Genomic DNA, 14,227 nt, shown 5'->3' with positions numbered 1-14,227 from the left:
TTTGCCCCGGTTTGTATGCATCTTTGTACCAACTCGAGTTTCGCTCTATCGAAGGAATTGTTGAGGACTCTCTCAAAAATTCTGCCCCAGTGTAGAAGTTTTAATCAGTTCGTTCCTTTGAACTAATATATTTAGAGAATTTTTTAGGTCCTCTCAAAAATTCTTCCCCAGTTTCCTTGTGGGGTTACCTTTATCTCTCTCTTGCTAAAACACTTCTAAGGTTTCCTAAGGTCTATCTGGAATTTCTTTTGGGAAAACCGTGCTCGGGAGAGTACTTACGTATCCCGTTTCGAGAATCAAGTCAAAACATAGTTCAGGGTAAACATATTAGAATTTTTTTTGTGAGACCGAACTCAAAAGAGCGCCTACGTATCCCAAATGGGAATCAAGTCATAACGTAGTTCAGATACATAATTTTGGATTTTTGTGTTAAAGAGACCGAGCTTGGAAAAACGCCTACGTATCCCCTTATAAGTATAGGGAATTAGGTCCTCGCGTAGTTCATACATAATTTTGGGTTTGGTTTTTCTAAGAAAATGCAAAATTACAAGCAAAGGAAATGCAATTAAAGCAACATAAACTATAAAAACTCTAAATCTTCGTAGTTGTCTTCTTCGTCACACGTAGTATCTCTTGATCGCATCTGAATTTATTGCTTTTGGCCATTCCTGACCATCCATCTTAGCAAGTACCACGGCTCCTCCTGACAGTACCTTTCGCACTATATAGGGCCCTTACCAATTTGATGCAAACTTTCCTTTATATTCTTGTTGGCTTGGGAATATTCGTTTGAGCACCAATTGCCCGATCTGAAAAACCCTGGTTCTCACATGCTTGTTGAAAGCTCGTGCCATTCTTTGTTGGTACAATTGACCATGGCAAACAGTAATCATTTGCTTTTCATCTATCAAAGCCAGGTGTTCATACCTCTTGCGGTTCCATTCTGTATCATCCAACTCAGCTTCTTACATTATTCAAAGTGTGGGGATTTCTACTTCAGCTGGTATTACTGCTTCAGTGCCATACATCAACAGGTACGGGGTGGCCCCAGTTGAAGTCCTGGTAGTAGTGCGGTATCCCAGTAATGCATAGGGCAATTGCTCATGCCAATCTTTGTAGTTATCAATCATTTTTCTGAGGATCTTCTTCATGTTTTTGTTGGCAGCTTCCACAACCCCATTCATTTGCGGTCGAATTTTGGTGAGTGATTTAGAATTGGGCACACATTTCTTTCATCAAGTGGCTGTTCAGATTAGCCCCATTGCCTATTATGATTGATTCTGGGATGCCGAATCGGCATATGATGTTGTTGTGCACAAAATCTGCGACTTCTTTCTTTGTTACTGATGCATAAGATGCTGCGTCCACCCATTTGGTGAAGTAGTCTATGGCAACCAAGATAAAACAGTGTTTTCTTGACTCAGTTGGCTCAATTGGTCCTATGACATCTATGCCCCAAGTGACGACTGGCCAAGGAGACGTCATAGCATTTAGTTCTGTTGGAGGAACCTTTATCAAATCTCCATGAATTTGACACTTGTGGCATTTCTGGACGAATTTGCTACAATCATTCTCCATGGTCATCCAGTAATAACCATTTCTTAGAATCTTCTTTGCTAGCACAAACCCATTCATGTGAGGCCCGCAGGTTCTAGCATGCACATCTTCAATCAGTCTTGTGGATTCAATGGAGTCAACGCATCTCCACAATCCCAAATCCGGGGTTCTTTTGTACATGACATTCTTGTTGAGAAAGAAACCATTCGCCAACTTCCTGATAGTTTTCTTCTAATTAGCGGTGATTCCTTCAGGGTATTGTCCTTTTTCCAGGAAAATTTTGATGTCAACGTACCAAGGTTTTCCATCAGTCTCTACTTCTATAAAAGCACAGTGAGCCGGTCGATCTCAAATATCAACTTTGACAGGATCAATGTATCTGCTGTCGGGATGTCAAATCATGGACGCTATTGTTTCCAATGCGTCCGCAAATTCGTTTTGGGTTCTTGGTATGTGTTTGAACTTGACCTCTTAGAAACGATCTACTAATCTTTGCACGAGTCCGACATACGGTATGATCTTCTCATTTTTTGTGGCCTATTCTCGAACCTGGTGAATCAATAGATCCGAATCGCCAATTACCTGAAGGTCTCTCACATCCATGTCGAGGGCTAAACGTAGACCCAAGATACATGCCTCGTATTCAGCCATGTTGTTGGTGCAACTGAAGTGCAACTTGGCGGCCACTGGATAATATTGTCCTGAGTTTGAAACCAAAATGGCTCCGATTCCTGATCCTTTAAAGTTGACTGCTCCATCAAAGTATACTTTCCATCTTAATTCATTCTCATTTTCTTTGCCCTCAATTGTCATTATCTCTTCGTTTGGGAAGTAAGTCCACAAGGGTACGGGATTGTCATCTACCGGGATTCCTGCTAGTAGATCTGCCAATGCTTGCCCCTTAACTGCTTTCTGTGTGACTTATTGAATGTCGAACTCACTTAATAGCATTTTCCATTTGGCCAACTTCCCTATCGGCATAGGCTGGCGAAAGATGTACCTTAGGGGGTCCATTCTTGAGATCAGATGAGTTGTGTATGCAGCCATATAATGTCCTAATTTCTGATACACCCAGGTTAGAGCGCAACACGTCTTTTCCACCATGGAATATCTGGATTCACAAGGTGTGAACTTCTTACTGATGTAATAGACAGATCTCTCTTTCTTGTATGTTTCATCATTTTGTGCCAACATGCACCCAAAAACATTTTCTGATACTGCCATGTACAGCAGCAGAGGACATCCCGGCCTTGGCGGGACCAAAACGGGTGGAGTTGACAGGTATCTTTTAATTGCGTCAAAGGCTTTCTGACAGTCTTCCGTCCATTTAGTTAGAGCATCTTTCTTGAGGAGTTCGAGAATTGGCTCTATGATTACTGTGGACTGAGCAATGAAGCGCCTAATGTAATTCAACCTTCCTAAAAAGCTCATGAACTCTTTCTTTGTTCTTGGTGGTGGGAGTTCTTGAATTGCTTTGATCTTTGGGGGATCCAGCTCAATACCACGATGACTGACTATAAATCCTACTAATTTTCCAGCAGGCACTCCAAACGCGCATTTTACAGGATTCAACTTTAGATCGTACTTGTAGAGTCTGTCAAATAATCTTCATAAGTGCTCAAGATGATCATCACCCACTCGAGACTTGATGACGACGTCGTCCACATACACCTCAATCTTTCTATGCATCATATCAAGAAAAATGGCGGTCATCGCCCTCATGTAAGTAGCGCCGGCATTCTTGAGCCCAAAAGGCATTACCTGGTAATGATAAACTGCCCATGGTGTGATGAATACCATCTTTTGAGCATCTTCTTCATCTATTAGTAGCTGATGATAGCTCGCGTAACAATCCACAAAAGATTGCACCTCATGCTTGGTGCAATTATCAATAAGTATATGAATGTTCGGGAGTGGGAATTTATCCTTTGGGCTAATGCGGTTAAGATCACGATAGTCCACACAGATCCTTATTTTCCCATCTTTATTTGGTATCGGGACAATGTTCACCAACCATGTCGGGTATGGTGTCATTTCCACGACTCCCGACTGAATCTGTTTTTCTACTTCTTCTTTAATTCAGATGCTGACATCAGGCTTTGGCTACCTGATTTTCTATTTTACTGGGGCAAATCCTTCAAGGATCGGCAACCTATGGGTAATAATGTTCGTACAAAAACTCTGCATATCAGCATATGACCAAGCAAAAACATCTCCATACTCTTTCAACAAAGTCTGATACCCTTCTTTCTAAGCTTCTATCAAATGCACACTTATTCTAGTTTCCCGAACCAAATCTTCATTTTGTTAGATTAACTGCCTCTGTTTCCACCAGGTTTGGCGTTGGCCTATTCTCGTATTCTTCTTCGACATCTATCAACCCCTCTAGTTCAGTTATCTCTTCTTCTTGATTGTCGTTTTGTTCGTCGTTGTTTTTACTTGTTTCGTAACATGTCGTGACATTTTTTGTGGCCTGTGTATTATTACTGTAAAACAAAATAACACGGTTAGCAAAACAATTACATATTTATATATAATTATATATACATATACTTATATAGGTAAAGTAAAGCGATTTTGTCTTATTTTAAACTTTGAGGCGTTTTCATTGAAATTTTAATAGGAGCGATACAAACTGTGGCCCTGGCTTGGAATGGAGCATCGATCCATTTCCGTTTTTAAACAAAACGTAATAAGAAAACATGAAAAGGCGACAAGTCGAGGCTCAAAGCCGACTTTCGCCATTTTTTCTGAAAATGAGCATTCTTTCTACTATAGAGAGAACAACAGTGTAGAAGTCCATCCACTTGCTGTTTCCCCTAGCTCAGCTCGGTGAATCTCTAATGCTTCGAAGCATTCTTCAATTATGGCTATGCAATCTTCTTCCCAAAACAACGTTCTTAAACCCTCTTCTGGATCTTTGTTATTGTGATTCAATGGGCATACTGTGAAGGACTGGTACAGATGAGGGAATAACATTCTCATTTCAACGGGACCTCTTGGCCCATATTCTGCTTCTTCCTCTTCTGCCTCATATGGCTCGTATCCAACCCCAAATCGATATTTACCTCTTTTAGTACTCACCAGTTCTTTGATTCCTTGTAAGTTCTTTCCCAAACCTTTCTTGGGCTCAAACCTACTCCTTAATATAGTTTTAGAAACCATTTTGTAGACCAGTGGCATAGGGATATCTTCATCATCTCCCCTACGGTCTATCATGGCTTGCTCAACAGTAAGAAAATTAGCACCAACTGGTGACCTCTCTATGACTGGCACAGAGTTGTCTGGATAGTTGTGAATACTTCCTTTATTGTGAATTATGACTTCCTAATCATCCCATATGAATTTGAGAGACTGGTGTAACGAAGATGCTATAACTCCAGCGGCGTGCAACCATTGTCGTCCCAATAATAAGTTGTAGCTTGTATTGATATCCATGATGATGAACTCCACTATGAACTCTGCGGGACCTATTTGTATGTGCAGATCTATTTCTCTAATTGGGTCGCTGGTTGCACCATCATAAGCTTTTACTTTTGTTCGACTCTAGCGGATTTTGACAACATCATACCTGAGTTGTTTCAAAGTCATCACAGGGCATACATTCAACCCTAACCCTCCATCAATCAGCACTTGAGGGATAATCTAGTCGCGACACTTGACTGTTATGTGTAAGGCCCTGTTGTGGGTCTTACCCTTGCTTGGTAATACTTCATTAGAAAATGATAGCCTATGCACTCGTACAACATACCCCACAATCTCGGCCAATGTTTCACTTGTAGTGCCGGCGGGCACTTGGACTTCATCTAAAGCTTTCATCAAGGCTATGTGATGTTGAGATGAACTGAGTAATAATGACATTACTGATATCCTGGCAGGATTCTTATGCAGGTGCTCAACAATCGAATAATCTTTGACTGACATTTGCCTCCAAAAGGTTTTGGCTTCGCCTTCAGTGATTGGTCTTTTTTTAGGGTTTTCGCGAGGTGTGGCGGCTATTTTTAGAGTAGTGGTGGCGGCTGTTTGGTTGGAGAGGAAGAGGAAGCTATGGGGTAGTGGGGGTTCACGGCTGGTGGTGGAGGTGGTTGGAGCGTCGGAGCTCTGGCATAGGGCGGCGGCGGGTTTTTTTTTTTTTTTTTTGTGAAGAGGAAGAGGGAAGGGAAAATGTTTAGAGAGAGGAAGGAAAAAAATCTGAAAATTGTGTGTTGTCTGTGTTGTGCAAATGAATACAAAAGATGTAAAATAAAATTAAACCCCTCCCTTTTCTTATAACATCAATGAACACCCTCTTTTGTCCAAAAAATAAAAGAATGCACCTCCTTGTCCCCTTTACCTCTTTTTAACTAATGTTTAAAAATGTATTAACCAATGGATCAAGAACCCAACCCATCACCTCAAATGTCAACTTTTAAAACGGTGACGAGACCATGACTTGATCTAATTTTTGCTCTGCGTTTAAAAATTAATTGCTCCAGTTTTCTTTGCACTGACGGACTGTACCAAAATATAATTAAATAATAATGTAAGTATAAAATATAAATATTAATGTATAAGATATAAAAATGTACTGCTATAAAATTAAGAAACAATTATTAATTGCAAAAAAAATGGTAGTATTCACTGTACATGTGCAAAAATAATGATTCTTGAAAAATGACAATAAATTGATAAAACTCCTAAAATGAGGACAATTATCAATAAATCATCAAAAATGTAAAAAATGTGTAAAATGTGTACTTCGTGCTCCTTTAATGATCAGGACTCCCCGAAATGTTAATTTTAAGCACGGCGAGCCAAAATTAGGTGTCAACAGCTTGTCCCTCTTCGACCGGAGACGATGAAAGAGTTTTCGGACGAAGACATTGACGTGTAGCCTATTTTGGCTCGGCAAAGAATTAATAAAAGGATATGTATGGAGAAAGAAGCCAGACGTTGATAGAGCTTTGAAAATACTCTCTGTCCGTCGACAGGGTTGTGATAAAAAGAAAAATGATAAAAAAGGGAAGGATTGTTCAGGGCCGAAAAACATTCGCATACCCACGTCATCGCTTCCAAAATTTCCCCAGTGTCGAGCTACTAGATGCTGGGAGGGTGCAAGATTGCATACTTGGTTGGAAAAGAATGATTCTCGCCCCGATGTGACCGAACTCTACATAGAGCTTCCTACATATCTCGTCCATCACGAGAATCAGGTCAATGTAGTTCGAAAGGTGGTAACTAATGGATGTTGTGGCAAATTTTGATCGTCTAATCAAAATTTTGCCCCAGTGTTGTTAGAATGGTCCTAGCAAGTGTAGGATGAAGAACGATCGTGCTCGAATTTGAGCTACCTACATATCCCTGAGATGGGAGTCAGACCGATTGTAGTTCGGGAAAACTTGTTGGGGAGGAAAATGATTCATTGCTAGAGGGGCGACCGAACTCAGAGCCATAGATTGAAATGGACTACAAAATTGTATATCATGACCATGATGAAAACATCAGGTTTTGTGCCGAAACTTTGAATGGGGAGGAGTCCTTGATTGTGTATGAGGACCTTGATGCATACTCCGGTTTGTGTGCCAGAGTCTTGAAATGAAAGCAAATCTCGTGTTTTGTGCCGAGATCCTGATGCATACTCTGCTTTGTGTGCCAGAGCTTTGAAATGGAATACCCGTATTTGAAGGTGGGAGCCTGTAAAAAAATAATTGAAATACCCATATTTGAAGGTGGGTTCCTGACTGAAAGTAAAATACCCGCATTAGAAGGTGGGCGCCTGATAGAAATTAAAATACCCGCATTAGAAGGTGAGCGCCTGACTGAAATTAAAATACTCGCATTAGAAGGTGGGCGCCTACCATAAATTAAAATACCTGTATTAGAAGGTGGGCACCTGAACTGGAATTAAAATACCCGCATTAGAAGGTGGGTGCCTGACCGAAATGAAAATACGCGCATTAGAAGGTGGGCGCATAACATAAATTAAAATACCCGCATTAGAAGGTGGGCGCCTAATTGAAATTAAAATACCCGCATTAGAAGGTGGGTGCCTAATTGAAATTAAAATACCCGCATTAGAAGGTGGGTGCCCGAACTGAAATTAAAAATACCCGCATTAGAAGGTGGGCGCCTGATATAAATTAAAATACCCGCATTAGAGGGTGGGTGCCTGAACTGAAATTAAAAATACCCGCATTAGAATGTGGGCGCCTGACTGAATTTAAAATACCCGTATTAGAAGGTGGGCGCCTGACTGAAATTAAAATACCCGCATTAGAAGGTGGGTGCCTGACTAAAATTAAAATACCCGGATTAGAAGGTGGGGCGCCTGAACTGAAATTTAAAATACCCGCATTAGAAGGTGGGTGCCTGACTGAAATTGAAATACCCGCATTGGAAGGTGGGCGCCTTGACTAAAATTAAAATACCCGCATCAGAAGGTGGGGGCCTGAATTGAAATTTAAAATACCCGCATTAGAAGGTGGGTGCCTGACTGAAATTAAAATACCCGCATTAGAAGGCGGACGCCTGACTAAAATTAAAATAATCGCATTAGAAGGTGGGCGCCAGAACTAAAATTTAAAATACTCGCATTAGAAGATGGGTGCCTGAACTGAAATTAAAATACCCGCATTAGATAGCGGGCGTCTGACTAAAATTAAAATACCCACATTAGAAGGTAGGCGCCTTAACTGAAATTTAAAATACCTGCATTAGAAGGTGGGTGCCTAAACTGAAATTTCAAATACCCGCATTAGGAGGCGGGTCCCTTGACTAAAATTAAAATACCCGCATTAGAAGGTGAGCGCCTGAACTGAAATTTAAAATACCCGCATTAGAAGGTGAGTGCCTGACTGAAAGTAAAATACCCGCATTATGAGGTGGATACCTGAATTAAAATTTAAAATACCCGTATTAGAAGGTGGGTGCCTATATTTTTTTTTTTTGATGCATTTTTCGTTGTTTTTTTTTTTTTTTGGTAAAGAATATTGGAAAATGAAGAAATGAAGAGAATCGTATGTTGACTTCAGTTGGTACCAACAATTAGTTTTGTGCATAGGAATTCCATCAATATCTTCCCAGCTAACCGAGATTGACTTCAGGATAATTCCTACAGCTTCAAGTGGTACCTCAGACATACCTAAGTATCGACAAGATTTGTCGTCTTGCTTCAAGCAAAGGTTTTGAACTATACCTATCCTCATGTTTCAAGTGCCCTCACTAGAAAGAAAGTCCCTTTATCACATATATTTCAGTATTCTTTGAACTTTGGGATGTTTAGAGAAGTGCACTCACACTCAGAAAGATGTTCAATGCATGTAATTGTGATATCATAAGCTTGGCTGTCATGTAAGTATCCACTAATGTGAGAACCCTTGGCATAAGATCACGTAGGGCTTGTTATCAGGTTGTAATGTAGGGATGGGAAAATGGTAGGATATCATTTTCCCTCCCTGAGCATTACACTATGCCCGTGCTTGGTATTTGTGTGCTTTGACGCTTATCTCCTTCATTTTGTTGTCCCTTTCTTTTGTACTTGTGTGACTTCTTTTGCAAGTTGGAGCTTTTTTTTTTGGAGTTCGGGTTGTATGCCCGAGACTCTGTGGGGATTAAGAGAATTGACCTGGGTTGTTATATCCCGTGTTTTCGCACGATTGGAAAATTTGAAATATATTGGATTCTTGAGAAATAAGGTCAAATTTGATTTTTATTGAACATAAGAGTTGTGCATGAAAGAATAGAGTCATGGAAGTGTGGGACAAGGCTAAGGGCAATTTAGGAATTTTGGAAATTAGTTTCGAGAATTACAAAACGTGGACTACAAGTCATTGGGCCACAAAAAAATTGGAAGGAACATTTTAGGCCCAATGCATGGTGTGGCCGGCCATGGTGTGGCCCAAGCCCACAAATTGTATTAAATTTCCATGTGTTAAATTATCATAAGGGATATTATTATATATATAGTCATCTTTATCCATTAGATGACTTAGAATAGAAATCAAGAACAAGAGCAAGAAGAGAGGAGCTCTCGGGTTGGCCATAGAGAAATTAGCTATCAAAAATCTTGTTCTAAAAATTTTTCCCTTGTTGGATTTCCACTAATTCAAGGTCCCTTTGTAACTTGGTATAGTTGGTTTGGAGGAAGGAGGTCTTGATTCTCCAAAGTGATCATTCATTCAAGTGAAGAAGACTAGTGGAGAAGGTGAGAATTTATCCCTTATCTTTGTGTTATTAAGTCTTGTTTGTGTTGTAGTATGTAGAAATGTGTTGATTGTATGGAAAAATGAAAGTTTGCAAAGTGGGTTTAGAATATGGGGTTGTAGCCGTGAGGTATATGTGTGGTATACATGTATGAGTGAATTTTATGTTATATTCTAGTTATGGTTGTGATGAAATGCATATTAGAATTGGAAGTTGAATGAATTTAGTTGAAGTTGATAAAATGGGCATATGGCCGTATGGTATGTGGACTTGGAATGGAAATGAATTGAGTTGTTTAAGTGTGTTATTGTGATGCTTTCAATATAAATGAAGATGGGATAATATGAGTTTGTATTGAAATGGAATGTAGAAACTTATGTCGTTTTAGTATGATTTTCCGACATTAGGAAAATGAAGTTATTTGGTTGTTAGTTGTGTTGATCATTGATGAATTTGGAAGTTGGAAACATGTTATTAATATGTATGCCAAAGATTTGATGTTTTGAACAAGTTATGACTTTGGCGGAAAGTTGTATATTATGTATATCATGTGTATAACTTGAGGAAACGATATGAGATATTTCAAAAACTATATTGTGATGATCTTGATTGATAATGAATGTGAAATCATCGATATTAGTTTGAAGATTTAGGTTGGGGTGAAGGTTATATCATGTTGTTAAAAAGATGGCTAGTTGAAGGATATTGTGTTTCTAATGGTTGTTGTTGATGTTGATGTTGTTGTTTGGGTTGTTGTTGATGGTTTTTAGCCGAGTTGAATTCTCGGGGGTGCTATATGTATAGGGGAAGTGCTGCCAAAATTTCGGTAGGCAAATATGCATTAAATTGAATTTATGGCATCCATAACTCATAATTGGTAAATGTGACCATTTGCAGATTTTTGACGAAACGGGAAGTGAGCTTGGATAGACTTAAAAAGCTCAAAAGGTATGTATAGCTACCCCGATTCTTCTCTTGGCATGCCTTAAGTGTGTTAGGGCCGGATTCGGGCCTCGGAAGATTTTCTGGCCATCGGAATCCGCAAGTGAAAATTTCATCTTTTCCTTCAGTAGAATTGAGCCATCTTGGTATGCTTTTCCTGAGATTATGCAAATTTGCTCTAAATTACTTGGAAAACTATAGAATGTCCGTAGAACCTTTTTAGGTGACCCCATAAGCTTAGAGGGCATAATTTGAGCCCGCCGCCTTGTTTGTCCCGAGGCGGGCCCGCTATTCCCGGTTTTGCCCTTAATGTACTTAAGTCTTCTTTTCGAGCGATTTTTGAAAGAAACGTTTTGACTACCATTTAATTACCTAACAAATATTGTTTTAAATATTCCATTATGTCCGATAAATTATTTTGACACTCGGAATGATTTCAGAAAGGTTATATTTCTGTAATTTATTATGATATCCGAAACGCGTTTATTATGATCCCGTCCGACTTCATTGGATTGGTTTGCCTTAAATATGCCTCATAGAGTCTATGAAAACAATTGTGGTATTTTAATTGCATTAGTCTCTCACTACTCCATTCGTGGATGCCGCAATGTTTCCCACACTGAGCCCGGGCCAGGATATGTTGTCAAGCGTGATCCTTCGCATTGTTCGCTGTGCCTCGATGTGAGGGGGCAGGTATGCGCGTACATGGGTTTCTGGAGTATGCTGTGCCATGTACGCTTGTTCTGATATGATTTGCTATGGCCATCTGATATGATATATTATGTGACGGGGTTATGCCCCCATTCTGATTCTTCTGTGTTGTGGCACCAGGGTCGGGAGGGTGGCCATGTTCTGTCTACCGAGTCCCTTGGCAGGGGCCGGATTTGATATGACATATGTTTCTGTACACACTCTACATGTTTTGAAAATATGTATTTGATACTTTGGATTTTCTGCTCACTTTCTGTACGTTCTGTACCAGTTATGATTTTGTTTCTGTAATCCAGGCTTTACATATTCAGTACATATTCCGTACTGACCCCCTTTCTTCGGGGGCTGCGTTTTCATGCCGCGCAGGTACTGACGACAGGTTTGCTGACCCGCCCGTCTAGGATATCTTTTCTGCCGTTTGGAGCGCTCTTTTATTCAGAGCCCATCTTTTGGTACAGTCTGTCAGTCCTATATATGTATATTCTCGTTCATGGGTACGGCGGGGACCTGTCCCGCCATATGATTCTGTCGGTCTGTTTAGAGGTCTGTGGACATGTTTGTAGGTTGGGGTCGTTCTGTACGGATGTGTGTATATGTTGTGTTTGGGAGATTCCATTCGCCGCGGCGGCCGGTCCGCATATGTTTAAATGTTGCTTTGTTGGCCCTGTGTGGCCTTTGTTGGTATTTTCTGCGTGCAGGGTATATTGGATAGTCCGTAAAACGAAGGAAACTCTGCCGAAATTTGTCTGGAAATTAGTTAGATTTGAAACAAAGCCGTGTCGGCTTCTGCTATATACTTGAATGCGTTTGATAAATGTGTTGGGTGCCCAGATCGGGTACTAGTAACAGCCTACGGGGTTGGGTCGTGACAAAAGTGGTACCAGAGCGGTTCGTCCTCGGAATGTCTACAGACCGTGTCTAGTAGAGTCTTGTTTATCGGTGTGTTGTGCACCGCACCTATAAACAGGAGGCTACAGGGCATTTAGGATACTGCCCTTCTTTTTGTCTTAGATCGTGCGATAGAGCTGTGTTATCAGGATGACTCCTCCCTAACGAATTGTTACATTTGCAGTTATGCCTCCAAAAAAGGCGACAGCGGCCCAAAAGGCCAAGGCAGCAGCTGTGGGAGAGACTAGTCGGGCCCAGAGGGTTACCAGGGTCCATGCCCATATTGCTCCTGATATTTTTCCCTCGGCAGAGGGCTCTTCCACACCGCCACACGTAGAGGAGATTGGAGCAGCAGCGGCTGCTGGTCGAGGGGCGGCTCCACCGCCAGCTCCCGAGATTCCAGTACCTGAGCCTCCAGCTCCACGGCCAGGGACTGAGGATCAGACTATGAGAGAGGCAGTCTAGCTATTGACCAGACTTGTGGCGGGACAGGTTCAGGGGCACGGATTGGGAGGTGACCGAGCATATAGGCGTGACAGTTCGAGAGCTCGTGAGTTCTTGACTTGTGGCCCTCCAGAGTTCTTCGGGACAAAGCCCGAGGAGGATCCTGAGGAGTTTATCAGGAAGATGCGGCGCACCTTACATTTTATTAATGCTTCAGCGACAGAGTCAGTCACATTGGCTTCGTACCGGTTGTATGATGTAGCGGCAAATTGGTACGAGTCATGGGAGTTATCCAGAGGCGACGGCGCTCCCCCAGCAGTTTGGGATGATTTTTCTCAGGCTTTTCTTAGCCATTTTCTGCCTCCGGAGTTACGGCGGGCCAAGGCTGACAGATTCTTATTGCTGAGACAGAGGGGCCGCAGTGTTCGAGAGTACAGTATGGAGTTCGACTCATTGGCCCGATATGCACCTGCTGTGGTAGCTACTATGGCTGACAGGATGCACAGGTATATTATGGGGTTGGACAGGTATTTTGTCGACAGTTGTTTGGTATTGGCCGCTCAGCCCGATATGGATATTGCCCGTATTCAGGCGCACGCCCAGGGCATGGAGGACCGGCACAGGGGTCATCAGCCCGATAGGAGTCAGGATCGGACACAGCCCAAGAGGGCCAGATCATCTGGGTATTCGGGAGATTTTCGGGGCAGACAGCCTCAGCAGCCGCAGCAGCCTAGCAGACATCTATCCCAGCCGGCACAGAGCGCACCTCCACAGTCTACAGGTTGCAGATTTGATAGCCCAGGTTATTTAGGAGCAGGTCAGAGCTCCAGGGCTTCAGGTTCGCGGACAGATAGGGGTTCTAGTCAGACGAGGCCACCTAGGCCTCAGTGTTCTTATTGTGGCAGATACCATCCTGGGGAGTGCTACAGAGCCACCGGTGCATGTTTTTCTTGTGGCCGTGAGGGCCATTCTGTGAGAGATTGCCCGTATAAGGGTGGTTCGGGTGGTGCAGCGCAGCCTACCGGATCAGCCGTCGGGTCATCATCTTCGTCAGTGGCTATGCGCCCTACAGGGCCGGGTACATCAGAACCGGCGGGCCGCGGCAGAGGTCGTGGTGAAGCTTCGGGTGCTAGCGGTCCTTCGAACGGCATTTATGCTTTGTCCAGCCGCCAGGACCAGGAGGCATCGCCTAATGTCGTTACAGGTACATTATTGGTCATCTTTCGGTCTGTGTATGCATTGATTGATCCATGTTCGACTTTGTCATATATTTCGCCTCTTGTTGCTAGTAAAATTGGTATAACGTCTGAACCTATAGAGCCATTTGAGGTAGCCACACCAATTGGGGACTTTATTGTAGCGAAACAGGTATATAAAGACTGTTCTGTAACTGTATGTGGCCGAGACACTAAGGAAGACCTGGTGGAATTAGATATGATTGAATTTGATGTTATTATGGGAATGGACTGGCTAGCCTCTTGTTATGCTAATGTTGACTGCCAAA

Source organism: Lycium barbarum, chromosome 11 (assembly GCF_019175385.1).
Source record: "Lycium barbarum isolate Lr01 chromosome 11, ASM1917538v2, whole genome shotgun sequence".
Taxonomy (NCBI): domain Eukaryota; kingdom Viridiplantae; phylum Streptophyta; class Magnoliopsida; order Solanales; family Solanaceae; genus Lycium; species Lycium barbarum.
Note: the sequence above shows the minus strand (reverse complement) of the source record.